The 21,421-nt window shown below is 39.4% G+C and overlaps 1 pseudogene; it reads right to left on the reverse strand.

Annotated features, from left to right (window-relative positions):
- Positions 1-14,701: 14,701 nt before the first annotated feature.
- On the reverse strand, positions 14,702-21,421 carry LOC100157015 (olfactory receptor 5AK3-like; annotated as a pseudogene).

The following is a 21,421-nucleotide window of genomic DNA, read 5'->3' on the forward strand; positions in this document are numbered from 1 at the left end:
TCCATACCAGAGAAAAGAAGCATAAATTGAGTTTGTACAATCAGGGCAGAAGAGCCATTTCAAAAACAAAACTAACAAGAAGTTGGAAGCTTCCCTGTTCAACTGGATCATCAAATCTGTGAATGCACACCAGCCCCACTGTGACTATGCTCAGGAAATCAATCCTTACTTCTTTGACAGCTATACTTCTCCTATAATTATGGCAACAAAACCAATGGGCTCCCTCTTGGTCTCAGAGTCCTGATTTGGTGGAGGAAATTTCCATTGTCTGAAAGGCTCATCAAACGTGTTCTACATTCCAGAGAGGGCAGATTGCACATGACCAGGCTTTGTCGGTACAAGATGGGAAAAGAAGCACATGGCTAGTTTGTACAACCAGGACAGAATGGCCATTAAAAAAAACTCCAGGAAACAAGAGATTGGAAGCATCCTGGTTGCTTCATACATTCACCTCAGTATACGGACTCCATCCCCAATGCCTCTGTACTCAGAAAACCCACCCTTGCCTCTTTCCCACAATGAATTCTACTATCATGATGGCAAAGTACCCATGTCCTGCCTCTTCCACTCTGAGCACTGGTGTGTGGCAGGGAGTTTCCTTTGCTGGAAAGTCATTCCAAAATGTTCTCTGCAGAGGAGGACTCAGATATGGCATGACACGGCCTTCTTTCAATATCAGGGAATATCAGCATATTGCTAGTTCATTCAACCAGGGCAAAATGGACATTTCACAAACTCCACAAACCAAAGTTTGGAATCACCATTGATTTAGAGGATATTCAACTCAATGATCAGACATCAGTCTGAGTGTTTCTTGGTTCAGGAAAGCAACCCTTACCTATTTCCAAACTAGACTTCCCTTACCATTGTAGGAAATAAACCAATGGGCTGCCTCTTGCTCCCTTAGCCCTGGTTCTTTTCACGGATTTTCCATCACTCAAAAGGCACTCCAAACGTGTTCTCCTTTGTGGAGAAGGCTGAGGTGGCATGAGAATTCCTTCTTTAAACTATGAGGGAAAAGTAGCACATAGCCTATTCGTACAACCAGGTCAAATTTGCCATTTCACAAACTCAGCCTCCAAGAGTTTGGAAGATTCTGGTTTTAACCAGTAAACGAACCCCGTGAAGGTACAGCAGGCCCAATTCATCTGTGCTTCGGAAAGCAACCTTGCCTATTTTGCACCTAGACATTTCCAGTAATTATGGCTCATAAACCAATGTGCCACCTCATTCTCTTTGAGCATTATCTTGTTGCAGGAAATTTAGATGTCTTGAAAGACACTCCAAAAGTTTTCTGCTTAGGAGAAAAATCTGATTCAGCATGAGAGGTCCTTTTTTTAAATATCAGTGATAAGCAGCCCAAAGCTGGTTCATACAATCAAAGCAAAACTCCCTTTACACAAACATCACCAACAAGCGATTGGAAGCAAAAATGTTTCAATGTGTATTCATAAAAAAACACTAGGCCAATGCATCTATGCTCAGGAAAGCATCCCTTGCATATGTCCCCCCTCCTAGAATTCTCCTCCAGGTTGTGGGAGATAATCCAATGTGTTTCCTCTTGCTCTCTGAGCACTGGTGCCATGCCTGGTGTTTCCATCCCATGAAAGGCACTCACTGGATCTCCTACCAGGGGAAGCCTTATTTGGCAGGAGAATTCCTTCTTTTCCATATCAGAGAAAATCAGCACAGAACTAGTTCATACAACCTGGGCAAAAGAGCCAATACAAAAACACCACAACCAAGAGTTTTTAAGTTTCCCTGTTCAACTGTATCACCAAAACTTTGAACGCACACAAGCCTGGATCTGACTTCACTCAGGAAAACAAACATTGCTTATACCACAGATAGACTTCTCTTATAATTATGGCACAGAAACCAATGGCCTCCCTATTGGTCTCAGAGCTATGGTATGGTGCAGTGAAATTTCCATTGCTTGAAAGACACTTCAAACGTGTTCTCCTTTCAGGAGAGGGCAGATTGGTCATGACCATGTCTTGTTTGCACAAGTGGGGCAAAGCAGCCCAGGGCTAGTTCATACAAACAGGGCAGAATGGCCATCGCAAAAACTCCAGAAAACAAGAGAATGAAAGAATCCTGGTTGCTTCATACAATAACCTCAGTATACGGACTCCATCCCCAATGCTGCTTTGCTCAGGAAAGCCACACTTGCCTCTTTCCCAAACAGATTTCTCCTATCCTTATGGCAAAGACACCAATGTCCCGCCTCTACCTCTCTGAGCACTGGTGTGGGCCAGGGAGTTCCCTTTGCTCGAAAGGCATTCCAAAAGTGTTCTCTGTAGAGGAAGGGTCTGACTTGGCATGAGATGTCCTTCTTGGCAATACTGGGAAATATCACAGAGCTAGTTCTTATGACCAGGGCAAAATGGATATTCCACAAATGTCACAATCAAGAGTTTGGAAGCATCATGTGTGCAGAGGATATTCAACTCAATGAATGAACACCAGCTCCAATGTGTCTTCATTCAGGTAAGCATCCCTTGCCTATTTCCAAACTAAACTTCCCATACCATTGCAGGAAATAAACCAATGGGCTGCCTCTTGCTCTCTGAGCTCTGGTTCATTGCACTGATTTTCCATGACTCAAGAGGCACTCCAAACATGGTCTCCTTTGTGGAGAAGGCTGAGGTGGCATGAGAATTCCTTTTTTTAAATATCAGGGAAATGGATCACATAGCCAGTTCATACAACCAGGGAATAATTGCCATTTCCCAAACTCAGTAATCAAGAGTTTGGCATGATCCTGTTTAAAACAGTAAACCAGCCCCTTGAATGTACTGCAGCACCAAAGCCTTTATTCTCAGAAAAGCAACCCTTGCCTATTTCCCACCTAGAAATTTCCAGTAAATGTGACTCACAAACCAATGTGATTCCTCATCCTCTGAGCAATATCTTTGTGAAGGAAATTTAGATGGCTTGAAAGCCACTCCAAATGTGTTCTTCTTAGAAGAAAAATCTGATATTCAGGAGAAATCTTTCTTTTCTATATTGGGGATAAGAAACACATAGTTAGTTCATACCACCAGGGCAAAATTGCCTTTTCCAAAACATCACCAACAAGAGATTGCAAGATACAACATTGGAACGTGTATTCAACTCAGAGAAAAGACACTAGCCCAAATGCATCTATACTCAGGAAAGCAACCCTTGTCTTGGTCCCCCCTAGAATTCTCCTCTAGGTTGTGGGAGTTAAACAAATATGTTGCCTCTTGCTCTCTGAGCCTGGGTTCCGTTCCTGGTGTATCCATCCCATGAAAGGCCCTCCAAACTTGATATCCTTTGAGGAGAAGCCAGTTTTTGCAGGAGAATACCTTCTTTTTCATATCAGAGAAAAGCATCACAGAGCTAGACTGTACAACCAGGGCAAAAGAGCCATTTCACAATCAGCACAATCAAGAGTTTGGAAGCTTCCCTGTTCAACTCTCTCAACAAATGTGTGAACACACACCAACCCCATTGTGACTTCACTCAGGAAATGAAATATTGCTTTTTTCACAGATAGATTTCTCCTATAATTATTGCACAGACCCCAATGGGCTCCATCTTGGACTCAGAGGCTTGGTTTGGCTCAGGGAAAGTTCATTGCCTGAAAGGCACTGCAAAAATATTCTCCATTCAGGAGACAGCAGAATGGGCATGACCATAACTTGTTTCAGAAGCGGGGAAAAGCAGGACATGGCTAGTTTTTACAAACGGTTCAGCATTGATTGCACAAGCAGGGAAAACCAAGACATCACTAGCTCATACAAACAGGTCAGAATGGCCGTCACAAAATCTCAAGTAAACAAGATATTGGAAGCATCATGGTTGCTTCATACTTTCACCTCATTATATGGACTCCATGTCCAATGCCTCTTTGCTCAGGAAAGCCATCCTTTCCTCTTTCTCACATAGATTTCTCCTATCATAATAGCAAAGATATCCATGCCCTGCCTCTTCCTCTTTGAGCACTGGTGTTTTGGCAGGGAGTTTCCTTTCTGGAAAGGCATTCTGCAAGTGTTTTCTGTAGAGGAGTAGTTTGGCATGAGATTTGGCATGAGAAATCCTTCTTTTCAATATCAGGGAATATCAGCACAGAGCTAGTTCATAAAACCAGGGAAAAGTGGACATTATGCAAACTTCAGAAACAAGAGTTTGGAAGTGTCATGGTTGCAGGGGATATTCAACTCAATGTACAGACACCAGCCCCAAGGAGTCTTGGTTCAGGAAAGCAACCCTTGCCTCTTTCCCAACTAGAATTCCCCTACAATGGCGGGAAATAAACAAATGTGCTGCCTCTTTCTATCTGAGGTCTGGTTAATTGCACGTATTTGCAATCACTCAAAAATCACTCCAAACGTGTCCTCCTTTATGGAGAACTATGAGGTGGCATGAGATGTCCTTCTTTAGCATATTAAGGAAAATCAGCACAGAGCCAGTTTGTACAACCAGGGCAAAATTGTAATTTCTCTACTCAGCCCCCAATCATTTGGTAGCTTCCTGTTTCAACAGGTAAACCAAACCCATGAATGTACAGCAGCCCCAATGCCTCTGTGCTCAGGAAAGCAAACCTTGTCTATATCCCACCTAGACCTTTCCAGTAAGGATGGCTCATAAATGCATGTGCCGCCTCATCCTATCTGAGCAGTAGGTTGGTGCAGTAAATTTAAATGGCATGAAAGCCACTCCAAATGTATTCTCCTTAGAGGAGAAGTCTAATTGGGAAAGATTAATCATTCTTTTTTGTATTAGGGATAAGAAGCTCATAGCTAGTTTGTAACACTGGGGAAAATCGGCCTTTACACAAACATCACCACCAAGAGATTGGAAGTGATATTGTTGCAATGCATATTCAACTCCGTGAAAAGACACTAGCCCAAATGGATCTATGCTAAGGAAAGCGACCCTTGCCTATTTCCACCTTAGAATTCTCCTCCAGGGTGTGGGAGATAATTAAATGTGTTGCTTCTTGCTCTCTGAGCACTGGTGCCATGCCCAGAGTTTCCATCCCATGAATGGCACTCCAAACTGGATCTCCTTTGAGGAGAAGCCTGTTGTGGCAGGAGAAATGCTTCTTTTCCCTATGAGGGAAAAGCAACACAGAGGAAGTTTGTTCAACCAGGGCAAAAGAGCCAATTCCCAAGCACCAAAAACAAGAGTTTGGAAGCTTCCCTGTTCTACTCTATCATCAAATCCTTGAACACACACCAGCCCCATTGTGACTTCGCTCAGGAAATCATTCCTTGCTTTTTTCGCAGCTAGATTTCTATTATTATGGAGTGGAAAACATTGGGGTCCCTCTTGGTCTTGGAGCCCTGGTATGGTGCAGGGACTTTCCATTGCCTAAAAGGCACTTCAAACATTTTCTCATTTCAGGAGACGGCAGATTGGGCATGACCATGCCTTGGTTTCACAAGCCTGGAAAAGTGGCAGAGGGCTAGTTCATACAAAGAGGGCAGAATGACCATTGCACAAACTAAAGAGAACAAGCGATTGGAAGCATCCTGGTTGCTTTGTACATTCACCTAACTATACAGACTCCATCCCCAAGGACTCTGCTCAGAAAAGCCACCCTTGCCTCTTTCCCACATAGACTTCTCCTATGTTTATGGCAAAGACACCATTGTCCTGCCTCTTCCTCTCTGAACCCTGGTGTGTTGTAGGGAGTTTCCTTGGCTTGAAAGGCCTTGCAAAAGTGTTCTCTGTAGAGGAGGAGTCAGATGTGCCCTGAAAAGTCCTTCTTTTACATAACAGGGTATATCAGCATACATGTAGTTCATATGACCAGGGCAAATTCAACATTTCACACACTTTCCAAACAAGAGTTTGGAAGTGTCATGGTTGCAGAAGATATTCAACTCAATGTACAGACACCATCCCCAATGCATCTTTGTTCAGGAAAGCACCCCTTGCCTATTTCCAATCTAGACTTCCACAACAATGGTGGGAAACAAACCAATGGGCTGCCTCTTGCTCTCTGAGCCCTGGTTCATTGCATGGATTTTCCATCACTCCAAAGGCACTCCAAACGTGTTTACTTTGGGGAGAACTCTGAGGTGGCAAGAGAAATCCTTCTTTTTGATATCAGGGAAAAGTAGCACAGAGCTAGTTCCTACAACAAGGGCAAAAGAGCCATTTCACAAACACCACAACCAAGAGTTTGAAAGATTCCCTGTTCCACCCTACCATCAAAACCGTGAATGTGCAACAGGCTCATTGTGACTTCGCTCAGGAAATGAACTCTGGATTGTATCCCAGATAGAATTCTCCTATAAATATGGCAGAGAGAGCAATCGGTTCCCTCTTCACCTTGGAGCCCTGGTGAGGTGCAATGAATTTCCATTGTGTGAAAGGCACTTCAAACGTGTTCTCCTTTCTATAGATGGCAGTTTGGGTATGACAATTCCTTGTTTTCACAAGTGGGAAAAACAGCACAGGGCAGAATGGCCATTGAAAAAACTCCAGAAAACAAGAGATTGCCTTCAACGTGGTTGCTTCATACACTCACTTCCACATACGGACTCCATCTCCAATGCGTCTTTGCTCAGGAAAGCCATGCTTGCCTCTTTCCCACATCAACTTCTCCTGTCATGATGGCAAAGACACCAATGTCCTGCCTCTACCTTGTGGAGCACTGGTGTGCGGCAGGGAGTTTCCTTTGCTTGAAGCCATTCCAAAAGTGTTCTCTGTAGAGGAAGTGATTTGTCATGAGAAGTACTTCTTGAAATATCAGAGAAGCTAGTTTGTACAACCAGGGAAAAACAGACTTTACTCAAACATCACCAACAAGTGATTGGAAGCGACTTGGATGCAACATATGTTCAACTCTGTGAAAAGACACTAGCCCAAATGCATCTATGCTCAGGAAAGCAACACTTGCTTTTCCCCACCTAGAATTCTCCTACACGTTGTGGGAGGTCAACTAGTCAGTTGCCTCTTGCTCACTGAGCACGGGTACTGTGCAAGATGTTTCCACCCCATGAAAGGCACACCAATTTTGATCTCCTTTGAGGATAAGCCTGATTTGGCAGGAGAAGTCCTTCTTTTCCGTATCAGGGAAAAGCAGTACAGAGCTAATTCATTCAATCAGGGTCAAAGAGCAATTTCACAAACACCAGAAACAAAGACTGGAAGATTCCTGGTTCATCACATCCGTGAAAGCACCCCACCCACAGTGGAATTTTGTGCAGGAAATCAACCTATGCTTTTGTCAGACCTAGACTTCTTCTATAATTAGGGCACTGCAAAAACATTTGTCCCTCTTTGCCTTGGAGCCCTGGTGATGTACAGTGAATTTCCATTGCATAAAAGGCACTTCAAACGTGTTCTCCTTTCTGTATATGGCAGGTTGGGCATGACCATGCCTTGCTTGCACAAGTGGGGAAAACAGCACAGAACTAGTTCATACAAACATGGCAGAAAGGCCATATAAATAATTCCAGTAAACAAGAGATGGCCAGCAACGTGGTTGTTTCATACATTGACATCCATGTATGGACTCCATCCCCAATGCCTCTTTGCTCAGGAAAGCCACCCTTGCCTCTTTCCACATCAAATTCTGCTATCATGATGGCAAAACACCAATGTCCTGCCTCTTCATCTCTGAGCTCTGTTTTGCATCAGGGAGTATCCTTTGCTTGAAAGGAATTCCACCAGTATATTCTGTAGATTGAGGATCTGATTTGGCATGAGAAGGCCTTCATTGCAGCATTGGGGAACATCAGTACAGAGCTAGTTAGTACGACAAGGGCAAAATGGACATTTCACAAACTTCACAAATAAGAGTTTGGAAGCATCAAGGATGCAGAGGATATTCAACTCAATGAATGGACACCAGTGGCAATGCCTCTTGGTTCAGGAAAGCAACTTGTTCTACTTTCCGAACTAGACTTCTCCTACAATTGTGGGAAAAATGCCAATGGGCTGCCTCTTGCTCTCTGAGCCCTGGTACATTGCATGAATTTTCCATCCCTCCAAAGGCACTCCAAACCTGTTCTTCTTTGTGGATACATCTGAGGAAGCATGACAAATCCTTCTTTTCCTTATCAGGTACATCAGCACAGAGCCAGTTTGCACAACCAGGCTGAAATTGCCAATTCACAAACTCAGCCCCCAAGCATTTGGAAGCTTCTGGGTTCAACAGGTCAACCAATCCCATAAGGTACAGCAGACCCAATGCCTCTGTGCTCAGGAAAGCAAGCCTTGCCTATTTCCCTCCTAGACATTTCCAGTAAGGATGGCTCATAAACACATACACTGCCTCATCCTCTCCAAGCGATATGTGGGTGCATGCAGGTTAAATGGCTTGAAAGCCACTCCAAATGTGTTCTCCTTAGAGGAGAAGTCTGTTTGGTATGAGAAATCCTTTCCAATCTCGGGAATAAGCAGCACATAGCTAGTTCGTACAACCTGGAGAAAACGGTCTTTACTCAAACATCACCAACAAGTGATTGGAAGCGACTTGGTTGCAACATGTATTCAACTCTGTGAAAAGACACTAGCCCAAATGCATCTATGCTCAGGAAAGAAACCCTTGCTTCTCCCCTCCCCAGAATTCTCCTAAAGGTTGTGGAGATCAACCCATGTGTAGCCTCTTGCTCTCTGGGAGCTGGTACCATGCAAGGTGGTTCAATCCCATGAAAGGCACTCCAAAATTGATCTCCTTTGAGGAGAAGCCTGATTTGGCAGGAGAAGTCCTTCTTTTCCATATCAGGAAAAGTATCACAGAGCCAAGTTCGTACAATCAGGGTAAAAGAGCCATTTCACAAACACCACAAACAAGAGTTTGGATGCAAAACTCAGGAAAGCAACCCTTGCTTTTTTCCCCCCTAGAATTCTCCTACATGCTGTTGGTTATAAACCAGTGTGTTGCTTCTTGCTCATTCATTAGCTACTCTCTTCTGAATAAAATTCAGGCTTTCACAGGGGATAAAAAGTATTTTTTATTGCTTTTAGGGACTTCTTGGTTTTGCTGTTAAGGACAGCCCTATTATTGATGAATTTCCCTCTTTCCCTCCCTTCCTCTCTGTTTTTTCTGTCTCGCCTGTCTTCCCTCTTTCCTCCCTACCTCCCTTCCTTCCTCTCTTCTATCCTGACTCTTTGCCTTCCTTCTTGTCTATCTTTCTCTCTTTTTTTTTCTTTTTATGGCTGCTCCTGTGGCATATGGACAGTGTATGCTAGGGGTTGAATCTGACTTGTAGCTGCCAGCCTGATCCACTGCCACGGGCATGCCAGACCCTAGATGTGTCTGTGACCTACACTGCAGCTCACAACAATGCTGGATCCTTAACCCACTGAGCAAGGCCAGGGATGGAACCTGGATCCTCATGTGTTTTAGTCAGTTTCTTAACCCACTGAGTCACAATGGGGACTCCTTGCCTCCCTTTTTGCAGGGGAAGTGTCTAACAAATCATCCACGTGGTTAAAAACTCAGAAGTATCAACATCTCCCCCTCTATCCCTTGCTTCCCAATTTCTAGTTTCCTTCCCCAGGGAATTTCACTGTTAAACTCTTATCCCTTAGATTAGGCTTGCATTGCATCTACAAACACTCTAATGTTATATTCTTTCTTCCTCACCCATATAAATGACAGCGTATCACACACATTTTTCTCTGGAGCTTATATTTAACTTAATATTCCTGGGTGATACACATGGAAAGAGAAATCTTATGCTTTATGGACTGTATGATATTTTGTTGAACAGCTACATTGCTTCATATGTTTAATAATATTATCTTCCCTTTTGGTGGATATTTACATGGTTTTGATCATTATTAATGAAATAATCTTATAATAAATAGACTAGTGTGCATAAATGTGAATACATCTATAGGATTAAAAGATATTTAGGAGAAGAACCTCCAGGTCAAAGGGTACAAAAACAGTAGATAGACATTGCCCAACTGTCCTTTGGAACAAGGCTCTGTCATTTAAATTGCTTCTAGCAAATCCAGAGCAATTATTCTGCAAATACTCTCTAACACACTGTGAAGAATAAAAAATTCTATTAATTTTTTGTCATTGTGATAGGAAAAAAACATATATGTTATTTTTATTTGCTTTCTCCTTTAAACCAGATTTAGCATTTTTTCCTATGTCCAAGAACCATTTGTATTTCTTTTTCTGTGATTTCCCTGTTTACATATTTTGCCCTCTGAAAAATATTTTGTTTGCTTTTATATTAATATCTTGAGTCAAAAACTCTTCCTTCCTTATAAAATTTGCAAACATTGATTTCTCAATATGAATTATTTGCCTTGTTAAATTCTGTATTTTGACTGGCAAAAATTCTTTATTTTCATGCCAGAAATTTATTTTGTATTTTGTGTTATATTTATAAAGACCTTCTTTACCTCAATGTTTAAAAAAAATACCTACTTTTAATTTTTTTTTGTCTTTTTATGGTCACACCTAGGGCATATAGTCATTCCCAGGCTAGGGGTCAAATCTGAGCTGTAGCTGCTGGCCTACTCTATAGCCACTGAAGTGAGGGATCTGAGCTGTTTCTAACCTACACCTCTGTTCAGGGCAATGCTGGATCCTTAACCCACTGAGTGAGGCCAGGGATAGAGCTTGAGTCCTCATGGGTATTAGTCAATTTCCTTACTGCTGAGCCACAACGGGAACTCCATCTATTTTTTTTTAAATGGAACTTGGGGTTTAGTATTTATTTATTCATTGTTTACAATGAAGTTACTTTAGTCATCAGATTTAAATATACCTTCATATTTTAACCAAGGTTGAATTTTTATTCCTTAGTCTACTCCTGAATAAGACAAGTTACTGAGAGTTTTTCACTTCCATCTGAAGAGCTTATTCCTGTTTCAAGGTATTCTATCTAGAATTTTAATAATAGTGCATTTAGATACATATAAAAATTCGTTACTACTTTATTTTAAATTTTGTTTAAACACTGGAATTAAGAATAAATGTTTAACCTGAGGAAAAGTTTTTAAGTATCTTTGGGCATGATTTAATGATTTATCTTTTAAAAATTAATACATACATTATTATATTAAAATATTTTTCTAATATCAAAGTATGTTGTTCTCCTGTAATACAACTAACCCAATTATTGTGTATTATTCTTCACTATGCTCCTGAGGTTGTTTTCTTTGTGTGTGTTTATATTTTTAGCACATATTTGTATATTAATCTTTGAGTGTGGCAGTGGAGTATAGTTTTTAAGCTGTCTTTGATGCTTACTTTATAAAACATATGTTGAAACATTTGTTATATTCCCATGGTCAATGACAGATCAAGGTACTGATATTGTCTATTTCTTAATATTTGTTTAGAACTCTAGGTCTTGGTGCTTTTTGGCAAAACTGTTGCACTTTCACAAGTTTATTTCTTCTATGTTACCTGCTCTTTAACTTTTCCTGTGGTAACATTTTGCAATCAGTATTCCCTTGGAAAATCAATCATTCCATCAGATTTGATAATACATTTGGATATTGTTATTGTTTAGTATTCTCTCATTTACATATTTTTTGTTCCCCAGTATTATTTTTCTTGATCAATCAGCAAATGATTTATCCATTTTATTGTGATGTTACCTTTAGCACCAGAAAATGAGTTCTTGATATTACTATTACTGTTACTTAATAGATTTTATATATTAATTTAAAAAATAATTATCACTCTCTTATCCTTGCCTTATATTATTGTCTCATGCCTTAAAATGTATGCTTACAGGAGTTACAACTAGGAACCATGAGGTTCAGAGTCAATCCCTGCCCTTGCTCAGTGGTTAAGGATCTGGTGTTGCCATGAGCTGTTGTGTGGGTTGCAGATGTGGCACGGATCCCACATTGCTGTGGCTCTGGCATAGGCTGGTGGCTACAGCTCTGATTTAACCCCTAGCCTGGGAACCTGATATGCCATGGGTGCAGCCCTAGAAAAAGGCAAAAAGACAAAAAAAAGTATGCTTACATAATTTGTTATAATTATTTACTATTTACTAACACTAGTATTTATAGAGCTATAAAATTTTATTTGAAAACCCTTTGTAGTTTATAGAGGATTATGTAATTGTTTGCAAATTATTGCTTTATAGATATGTAGCAATATTGTTTTTATTTCATCTTCACCCTAAGGTTTGTTTCAATGAAGATTTTCAGTTTTAGGTGGAAGAATTTAGCTTTTACTTTCAAACTTTATTATTAAATTCCAGCTCTAGGATTTCAAAGCAGAGAATATTTTATATACTCTTCCTGATTTTTGCTATTGATTGTATTTTTATATTAATGCCATGGACACATGACTAGGAAAAAAGAAAGGATGGAAGGAAGAAAAGGAAAAAAAGAAAGAAAGGAAAAAGGGAAGAAAGAAAAAAGGAAGTTAGTTTCCTGGCTCCATGTTATTATGAAGATAAAATTCAGTTCCCCCAATATATCAGACTGTCATGTGTCTAACACAATGTCAATAGTCACAAAAAGCCAGTAAGAAACATGTTTCTACCTGGACCTCCCATGGCCACAAGGCAATGGGAAAGGCTAACAGCTCCTTCTTGTAAGGGATGAAGACTTTTTCTCACCAACGACATACCTTTCCTACCTTTTCCTTTCCCCCTCTTGAGCACTGCTTACTGAAATACCTATGCTTTATGACAGTGTCCAAATCTAGAGGGAGTACCTGGGTCCCTGGTCCATACCTGGAAACCTTCAGCAAAGCCCATAGCCCATACCCCATAAAAAGCCCAGCCCCATGCCTTCTTTCTGAGCTGTCCACAGCTTCTGTGGAATGTGCTGCAGAAGCCAAATTTTGACTCCTAAACTTTGCCTCCAGGTGTGTTTGGTTGGTGGGCCTTAAGAATATAGAGTTTCTCAATACAAATTTGTTCTCATTGATTATGTCAAGTAGCTCTTCTTCTGTAATCTCATTTTAAAATTTGTTGGCCTATTATGGACAAGAAGAAATTTACTACAATTTTGTGTTTTCTTTGTCCCTGTATTTTCTATTTTTCTACTTTATGAATATTAAGTTGTTATCATTTAATACACATTTTTCCCATGAACATTTTTGCCCTGTTAAATTCCACATATGAAGATAGTGAAACCTAAGATTTGTCTCTGTCTCCTGAGACAATTCATCTAAAGGTAGAAGTAAAGATTTCTTCTTCCCCTTCAAGAAAGGACTTGCTGGAGTTCCCGTCGTGGCGCAGTGGTTAACGAATCCGACTAGGAACCATGAGATTGCGGGTTCGGTCCCTGCCCTTGCTCAGTGGGTTAACGATCCGGCGTTGCTGTGAGCTGTGGTGTAGGTTGCAGACGCGGCTCGGACCCCAGGTTGCTGTGGCTCTGGCGTAGGCCAGTGGCTACAGCTCCGATTCAACCCCTAGCCTGGGAACCTCCATACGCAGCAGGAGCGGCCCAAGAAATAGCAACAACAACAACAACAAAAGACAAAAAAAAAAAAAAAAAAAAAAAAAGAAAGGACTTGATAACCTACCACATTGAAAATAGGGTTTCTCTCCGCAGAGGGTAATATGGACATGTCACAAGAACTCCTGAAAAAAAATTTAGAGTCTCCTAATTTTGGCATTCATCTCCTTTAGTGCATTCCTATAGTGAGATGGTATTATCTGAATTTATTTGGTATTATTCAGGTTATCATCATCTCCAAATCACAGGATTTCTTCCTCAGTCCATAGTTTGGGACTTCTGGAAATATTGAGAAACCCTGGGAACTTCCATGCTGTCAGTTTTCTTATTCACAACTTCTTATGGTTTTACTGAATAATGAGATTGAGAGAATAAATACCACATGGGATCTCACCCTTTTTGATAACATGTCTGTCTATAGGATGGGCATATGCTTGATTTTATTTTCTCCCAAGTGGATAGAACACTCATGTTCAAGTCCAGGCATGACTTCTTGTGTTTGGCCTGGTTTCTTCCATCTTTCTCCACTCTTGGAGATTGACGGAAATAAAGTAGCAATTCTGGATTAGTGAGGCTGCTCTGAAGCACCAAATTCAGCATTGAATTTGACCCTTCAAGAAGGCACAGGTGGAGAGTCAAGTTATATTTAAAATACAACTTTACCAATAGTACACTGATATACTCCCTATCTGCCAGATGCCTGTGTCAGGTTCCTAGCTGGTTAGAGCTCATGTACACAGGGGAGAGGTATTGATCCATAGTGTCTCATACATGTGTGAGGATTCATTCAACTGTTCCTTTCTTCCTCTTGCTTTGTGCACATTTTCTCCAAAGATATGGAGAATTTCTGTAACTCATTCTTTACAAACAAGAAAATAGCTTAGCTATTGAGTAAAAGCAGGAGGAAAGGTATCTGTTAAGGGAAACCGAAAAGATTTTTGCCCTGGTTAGTGTTTATGCTACAGTTGTTGGAGGTACTTTCCAACACTGACTATCCACTTTTCTCTATTTTTATTTTCTATTTTAAAGGCAAGTATTTGGCAAAAGGGCATCTCAGAATGGACAAAAGAAATATCAAAGCTCTTTTAAGATGCTTTCTCTCCAAAAAATATATGAATTAGAGGTTATGTATTTCATCAATTTAGATGTTTTTATTACCTATCACAAAGTTTTCATATAGCTAAGAAATCACATTTTACATCATTTTTTTTTGTTTGTATCTCACACGTATTTGCCACACCTTCTGCTGTTGAGAAATGAGAGAGAAATTTTGGCTTGCTTGTTGAACATGCTGAGTTAGTAGTTGGTTTCCAATCTAGAAACACTTTTTTCCAACCCCTTTCAGAGCTTCCCTCACACCTTGGTTTCTCAGGCTGTAGATGAGGGGGTTTAACATGGGGATCACAATCCCATAAAACACGGAAGCCAGTTTTTCTTTCTCTTGAGACTCTAGGGAGCGATGGTGCAGATACAGGTAAGACAGAGTCCCATAGAAAATGGTGACTGCTGTCAGGTGGGAGGCACACGTGGAGAAGGCTTTTTTCCTCCCTGCAGCAGAGGAGATCGTCAGGATGGCATCCAGGTTAAATATGTAGGAAAAGATGATGACCAACACAGTGAACATCAGGTTAAACCCACAAAGGCTGATGTTGAAGTAAATACTGGAGCACGAGAGGAGAAGAATTGGGGGTTCATCACAGAAAAAGTGGTTAATTTTATTGGATTTGCTAAAGTTTAGTTGGAAAGTAAAACCTGTGTTTAGGAAGCCCATGAAGTATGAACCAATTATGAGCTGAATGAAGACTCTTCTGGGACATGACTGTTGGATAGCGGAGTGGGTTGCAGATGGCCACATAACAGTCTACTGCCATTGCAGCCAGGCTATAGCTGTCACTTGTTACAAAAGCAGCATGCAGGTTAGCAACTGCACCACGCATCCTATGAATGAGATAGATTGTTCTGTTCCTGTAAAGTTTTGCAGCAATTTGGGAGTGATTGCAGAGGTGTAGCAGAGATCCACAAAAGCCAAGTTTTGGAGGAAAAGGAACATGGGGGTGTGAAGGGAAGAACCGATCTTGATGAGCAGGATCATGCCAATGTTACCCACCAGGGTGACCACATAGATCACTAGAAACATTATGAAAAGGACAAGCCAAGGCTTGTGTTGACCAGCAAATCCAAGGAGAATGAATTCAGTCATTTCAGTGCCATTGTTTTGTTCTATGGCTGATAAAGATTAAATATCAGCTGAAAAGATGCAAAGAAAAAAGAGCAGAGAAATCTATGACCACTGCTATCCTTTAATTCTGGCATTGGAAATGGCATCATCTTTAATTTCATAGTGGGGTCAGAGAATAATTTCCATGACATAATTAACTTAGATTTTTGAAGTCTAAAACTTGATACCTGACTTAGATATTTTCATCTATAGTTTGAGGATGCTGTCATGGACCAGTATTGGTTTCTCAGTGTGCAGAGTGATTGGTATTTCTTAACTATATCAATTCAGGAACAAATCACATATACTTTTACTTAATTAATCTTTCTTTTATGTACTCCACATTTTAATTAGAATGAATGATTAGTTAGAATTTAATGATTGCTTAAATACTCATCATCATATTTGAAATCTTCAAATATCCATAGAATTCTATATGATCTTCCTTACACTTATCTCTATATTCTCATTTCAGTCTTTCTTAGTAATAACTTTTTCTGCCATGATGTTCTCATGGAATTGTAGCATTCTTTGTGGAAGTGTTTATCAAAGTATTGGTAGTAAAGTATCATTCTCTTTTTAAAATTTCAGTTTTGTCTCTTTTTGTAAAAAGCAACAAAAAAATTTTCAGCATTGTCAAAATTTGTGATCATTTAAAAGCTTAATCTCACTTTTGGTAGTTAAGTGCATCAGAGTGGAAACAGAGTCCAAGGACTGATGCTGGTCCCTGGGCCACATGAGTAGCACTGCTCTGTGGTGTCCATTCATCATAATTTATTCATGTGTTTTCCTAGTGATGGATAGTAGGTTATCTACAACTTGTCTCCACTACAAATAACTCAGGGTGAAATGTTCCTAGGGAGTATTCCTAGGAACAAAATTGTTGAGTCTGGAGGTATGCACACATTTAACTTGAATGAATTTTTCCAGATCACTTTCCATAATGGATTAGCCAGTATACACTCCTAGCATTTGTGCATGGGGGCTCCCATGTCTTTACCTCCTAGTGAACATTGGTATTTTCCTAATATTTTTTGCCCAGGAAAATGGATGCAAAGCGTTGTCTTGTTTTCTTTCATTCTCTGCCCTTTAGTTACAAGTAAATTTGATTACAGTCTAATGTTCTTTTTAGAATTTTGGGTTTCTATTATTCTGTAAATTGCCTATTTATTTTTTTTTGCAAATTTACTATTGAGTTGATTTAGATGTTCTTTGCTTATCCAAGAGTTGAATTTCTGGTCGGTTTTTGACTTAAAAATTTTCCTTACATTCTATCTATCATCTATTAATTTTGCCTGTGCTATCCTTTATAGAACATAAATCCTTAAATGTAAAATAATGGTTCTTATTTTGTGCCTTATTGTTTATCCTTTTGAAAAATAAATTTCATCCATTTAATTTCCTTAATATAGTAAAAAGTAATAAAAAAACTTTTTTTTTTCACTTTAGTTTGCTGGCATGTGGTATTGTGGCACCATGACATTTTGTATCATATATATAATTTGATAAATGTCATTTGTGTTTTCTCAATTTTTTTTTAAAAAAAGTAGGCAAGTAAGATAGAGAGTGATAGTAGTCACTGTGTGTCTCTGTGTGTATGCAAAAAATTTAAATACTTTAAAAATCAGTAAGTGATTTTACTTTTTCTAAATTTACACACAGACACTAGACCCTGTTATGTTACAGGAAAATTCTACCTAACATTTTTGGAACAAATAATTCTAATATTAAAAAATTTTTCCTGTAAGTTGCAAAAGAAAACATTCCACAACTCATTTTGTACAGCTAATGCAACCCGGCCCCCCAATAAGGACAGTTTGAGAAAAGAATATCGGAGAGATTTAATGTGTGAAAACAGATGAAACAGCATTTAATAAGTACACACTCAATAATCAAACCTATCCATTCATGAACAAATGATTGCTATGGTTTTAAAGAGGCTTTAGTAAATAGTGATTCTCTTCTTTTCTCTGTGTATGGACAGAGAAAAATAAAAGTGTATAGGTGGAGACCATTATGTCACCTTCAGACACCTGTAGGAAGACTTTCTTAGTCAGGTTACTTGTGCCCAGTGAACACCCTGAGGAGACAAGCTTATCTACACAGTGTTTGTGGCAGTGACTGGGTTATGCCTTTTGCACATTGTGGCAAAGCACCTCTGAGATGCAGGGGGACAAGGGCCCAGCAGGCTGGCTGTTCCTGAGCGGGTGGAGCAGAGCATGCCAGGTGGTTCCTAGATTTACTGATCAGATTGTTGTACCTTTCTAGGAAAACTGATTGACTAGAAAGGGAACAGGATGGCCATTATTCCACAAAATGAGCTCATTTTGCAGGACAGAAATATTAGAGGCAGGGAAAAAGTATTTTCCCATCAGTGGTCAAGAGACAGTTGTATCAACATGGTATTTCCTCTCATACTAATTTATAAGTTCAATGTAATTTCAATGAAATGCTTGAGGGAACTTCACAAGTACTTGCAAAAACTTACAAAATTTATATGGAAAAGAGCTAAAAATAGCTAGGAGAATTTGAAAAGGAAAAATGTTGGGAGCTTGTCCTGTCAGATATCAGAATTTATTATCAAGCAGTAATAATAATGACAGGTGGTACCAGTCTGAGGGTAGACAAATCAATGGAACTGACAAGAAGATATCATGAACAGACCCACAAGTCTTTAGAAGCTTGATGTATGAAAACAGTAGTATGTGAATCAGTACAAAAGACCCCGTGGACTGTGGTGCTATAAATGCTTACACATATGAATGAAGTATACTGTAATTCTACTTTTCATTTTATCAGTTCCAAATGGATTAAAGATTTACACTGAAAACCTGTGAGGGTAAAATATAGCAAAGTATCTATGACTTAGCTATGCAGTAAAAAATTTAAATGACATATAAAACATAAAACATGTTTATGTGTTTTATATAAACATAATACACTGAAAACTTACCTATATCTAAAGTAAAAATACCAACACTATAAAAAAGAAAATCCCAGGTACTGACTAAAAATTTACTTAGGTAAACTTGTTTGAAACAGATATAAATATCAAAGGATTAGTATCCAGTATATTTAAGTAATTTTTATAAATTTCCCCACGGGAAAAATTCACAAAAGATATAATCAGGATAATTATAGAAGGAGAGACTTAAATGGTTAATATAAATATGGATATACAAAGAACTCATTAGTATTTGGATAACTGTATATTGATATTTAATTGAATATAACTTTACACTCCTCAGGATAAAATGAAGTTTCTGTAACAATGTGGACTCGTATTTCTGGTCAGAAGGTAAATTAGGATAGTAACATTGGGTACCATATTGGGAACATTAATAAATTAAATATATGCCTCTCTTTGGTCCAGAATTTCCATTATAGGTATATATTCCAGATAAACTTATGACCACATAAAGAAGGATGCACAGACACACATATACGGAAGAATGTTCATCATAATCCTGACCATAGAAAAAAAATAAGAACTATTAATAAATCAATGAGAATTCCATATACTGATGCTACATATTTATGTGGACAAATTTCTCAAATGGAATGCTGAGTAACAAGCAAGTTACAGAACTCAGATGACAAGTACATGAATGGCTGCCACGTTATTTTATTTTGATTTTTTATTACAGTAAAGTTGATTTACAGGGTTGTGTCAATTTCTGCTGTACAGCACATTGACCAAAATATATATATGCATGATTTTTCTCATATTATCTTACCTCATGGTCTATCCCAAGAAATTGGATATAGTTCCCTGTGCTATACAGCAGGACCTCATTTCTTATCCATTCTAAATATAATAGTTTGCATCTACTAACCCCAAACACCCAGTCCACCTGACCTCTCACCCCCTTGGCAACGACAAGTCTGTGAGTCTCCATGTCTGCATCTGTTTCTGTTTTGTAGATGTACCATATGTTAGATTCCACATATAAGTGCTATCAAAGATACCTTATTTCAAATATATTTTAATACACTTTAAATGTTTCCTCACAAAGTAAAAAAAACACACGCCCACATATCAGCAGAGGGCTCCTTACTCTGATGTCAGTAACACCAGAAAGAGCTGCAGAGCCATAGATGTGATAGTCACTGTGGGATAAGAAGGGACTCCAGGGTTCAAAACCACATCCTCATGTATAGTAGTTGGGTTTGTTACCACTGAGCCACAACGGGAACTCCTATATTTTTTAATCTTTTGCTACATCTGTCTGGTCTCTTTTCCCCTCTGTGCTTCCAAAGGGAGAGTCTGTCATATATTCTTGCTGAATTATTTGGAATAAACTTCATTGTTATTGTAATCTCAACTCGTAATTCAAATTGAGAACATTGTTTTTACAATTTCGCTGTGTGAAGGAGATTTTATGTATCATTTTTACACATACATGTGGGAGGAGTGATAAGGTTTACTATACTATAATGGTTAATATCTCTGAATAAGATTGTTCTCAGATCAAAACTTATTGTTGCCACATAGTATGTGAGCTTTGGCAAATCAAAGCTCTTTAAATTTGAGTTAAAGGATAATGACAGAGATATTGTCAGGATTAAAAAATTCTTGTAGACCTTTTATTACCAATAAATGCTCCAGAGCTATTTGCTATCATGAACATTATTGCTGGATTCTCTATAACTGTGTAAAATGTTTGTCGCAAGACATGTTTCTACAATATTTTCTTAGCCTTTTTGCTTCTATTTTCTATGCTGAAAACTCCATCTTATCCTGCTTTACATTACCCCATCTTCCTGCTTGGAAAACAGTCTCAGTGCTGGTAAATCTCATAAGCTTAAGAACAAACACCCAAAGACATGAGTTATTCATGTGGTCAGCGGAATGAGGACATAATGTGTTGGTCTAGGCACACCGGACCTGTGCAGATTGGCATGCCATTTGCACAGCACATGTCCTCTAAAGAATAAGAGGAAGAAGAGCCTCATGGCCCCAAGAGGTTTAGGAGGGGTCCTTAGAAGTTTATGCATTAGCAAGGAGAACTGAGGGTGCATACCTAGGCATAAGGGGTTGCTGCAGATAGGCACACTGTTTGCAGAATCACAATGATGATTCTCTAGATGCTATGCATAGATAGCTGACACCAAGCTTCCTCAATGCTAATGATTGTTAAATGCCTAAAAGTCAGAATAAAAGCTTAATCAGCTACCGGCTCTGTGATATTTAAAATAATTAAAAAAAAAAAAACCTATACCCTGCACCTACAATCCTCTCCTCACTTGACATAATCCCAAAGAGCACAAAAAAAGCAGTGTGGTGTCTTGAGGTGGCACTCTTGGTCCCTGAGAACTTGGGTTCCTCAGTTCCCACCTTTACTTAAGATAAAGTCTTGTTTTCTGTTCACTTTTTACTTAAGTTTCACAGCACCCATTCTTCAGCCCTAACCTGCTGAGCTGGTCTCCACAAATGTTCATTAATCTAATGTTTCTGAGCATTAGAAGGGATAATACATAATTTCTCTGCAACTGCTGTGAAGAATGATACTTTTTTTTTTTGGCTTTTCTTGGGGGCGCACCTGTGGAATGTGGAGTTCCTAGGCTAGGGTGTTGAATCAAAGCTACAGTTGTCAGCCTACACCAAAGCTGCAGCAGCTTGGGATCCAAGGTGCCTCTGTGACCTACACCACAGTTCAGAGTAATGCCATACCCACAACCCACTGAGAGAGGTCAAAGAATGTTACTTTGAACTGACTGGCTTTGTAGGATTTCTTGGGGGCTGGAGAGATTTCCAACATCCTTGGCCATTGCTGTACCACTCTCTCCTGGTTTTCTGATCTCCATTGGCCTCAT

This window comes from Sus scrofa, chromosome 1 (genome assembly GCF_054392235.1).
Source record: "Sus scrofa isolate SSC_HxYL_T2T_F1_AM1 chromosome 1, Sscrofa_HxYL_maternal_Yorkshire_Landrace_v2.0, whole genome shotgun sequence".
NCBI lineage: Eukaryota > Metazoa > Chordata > Mammalia > Artiodactyla > Suidae > Sus > Sus scrofa.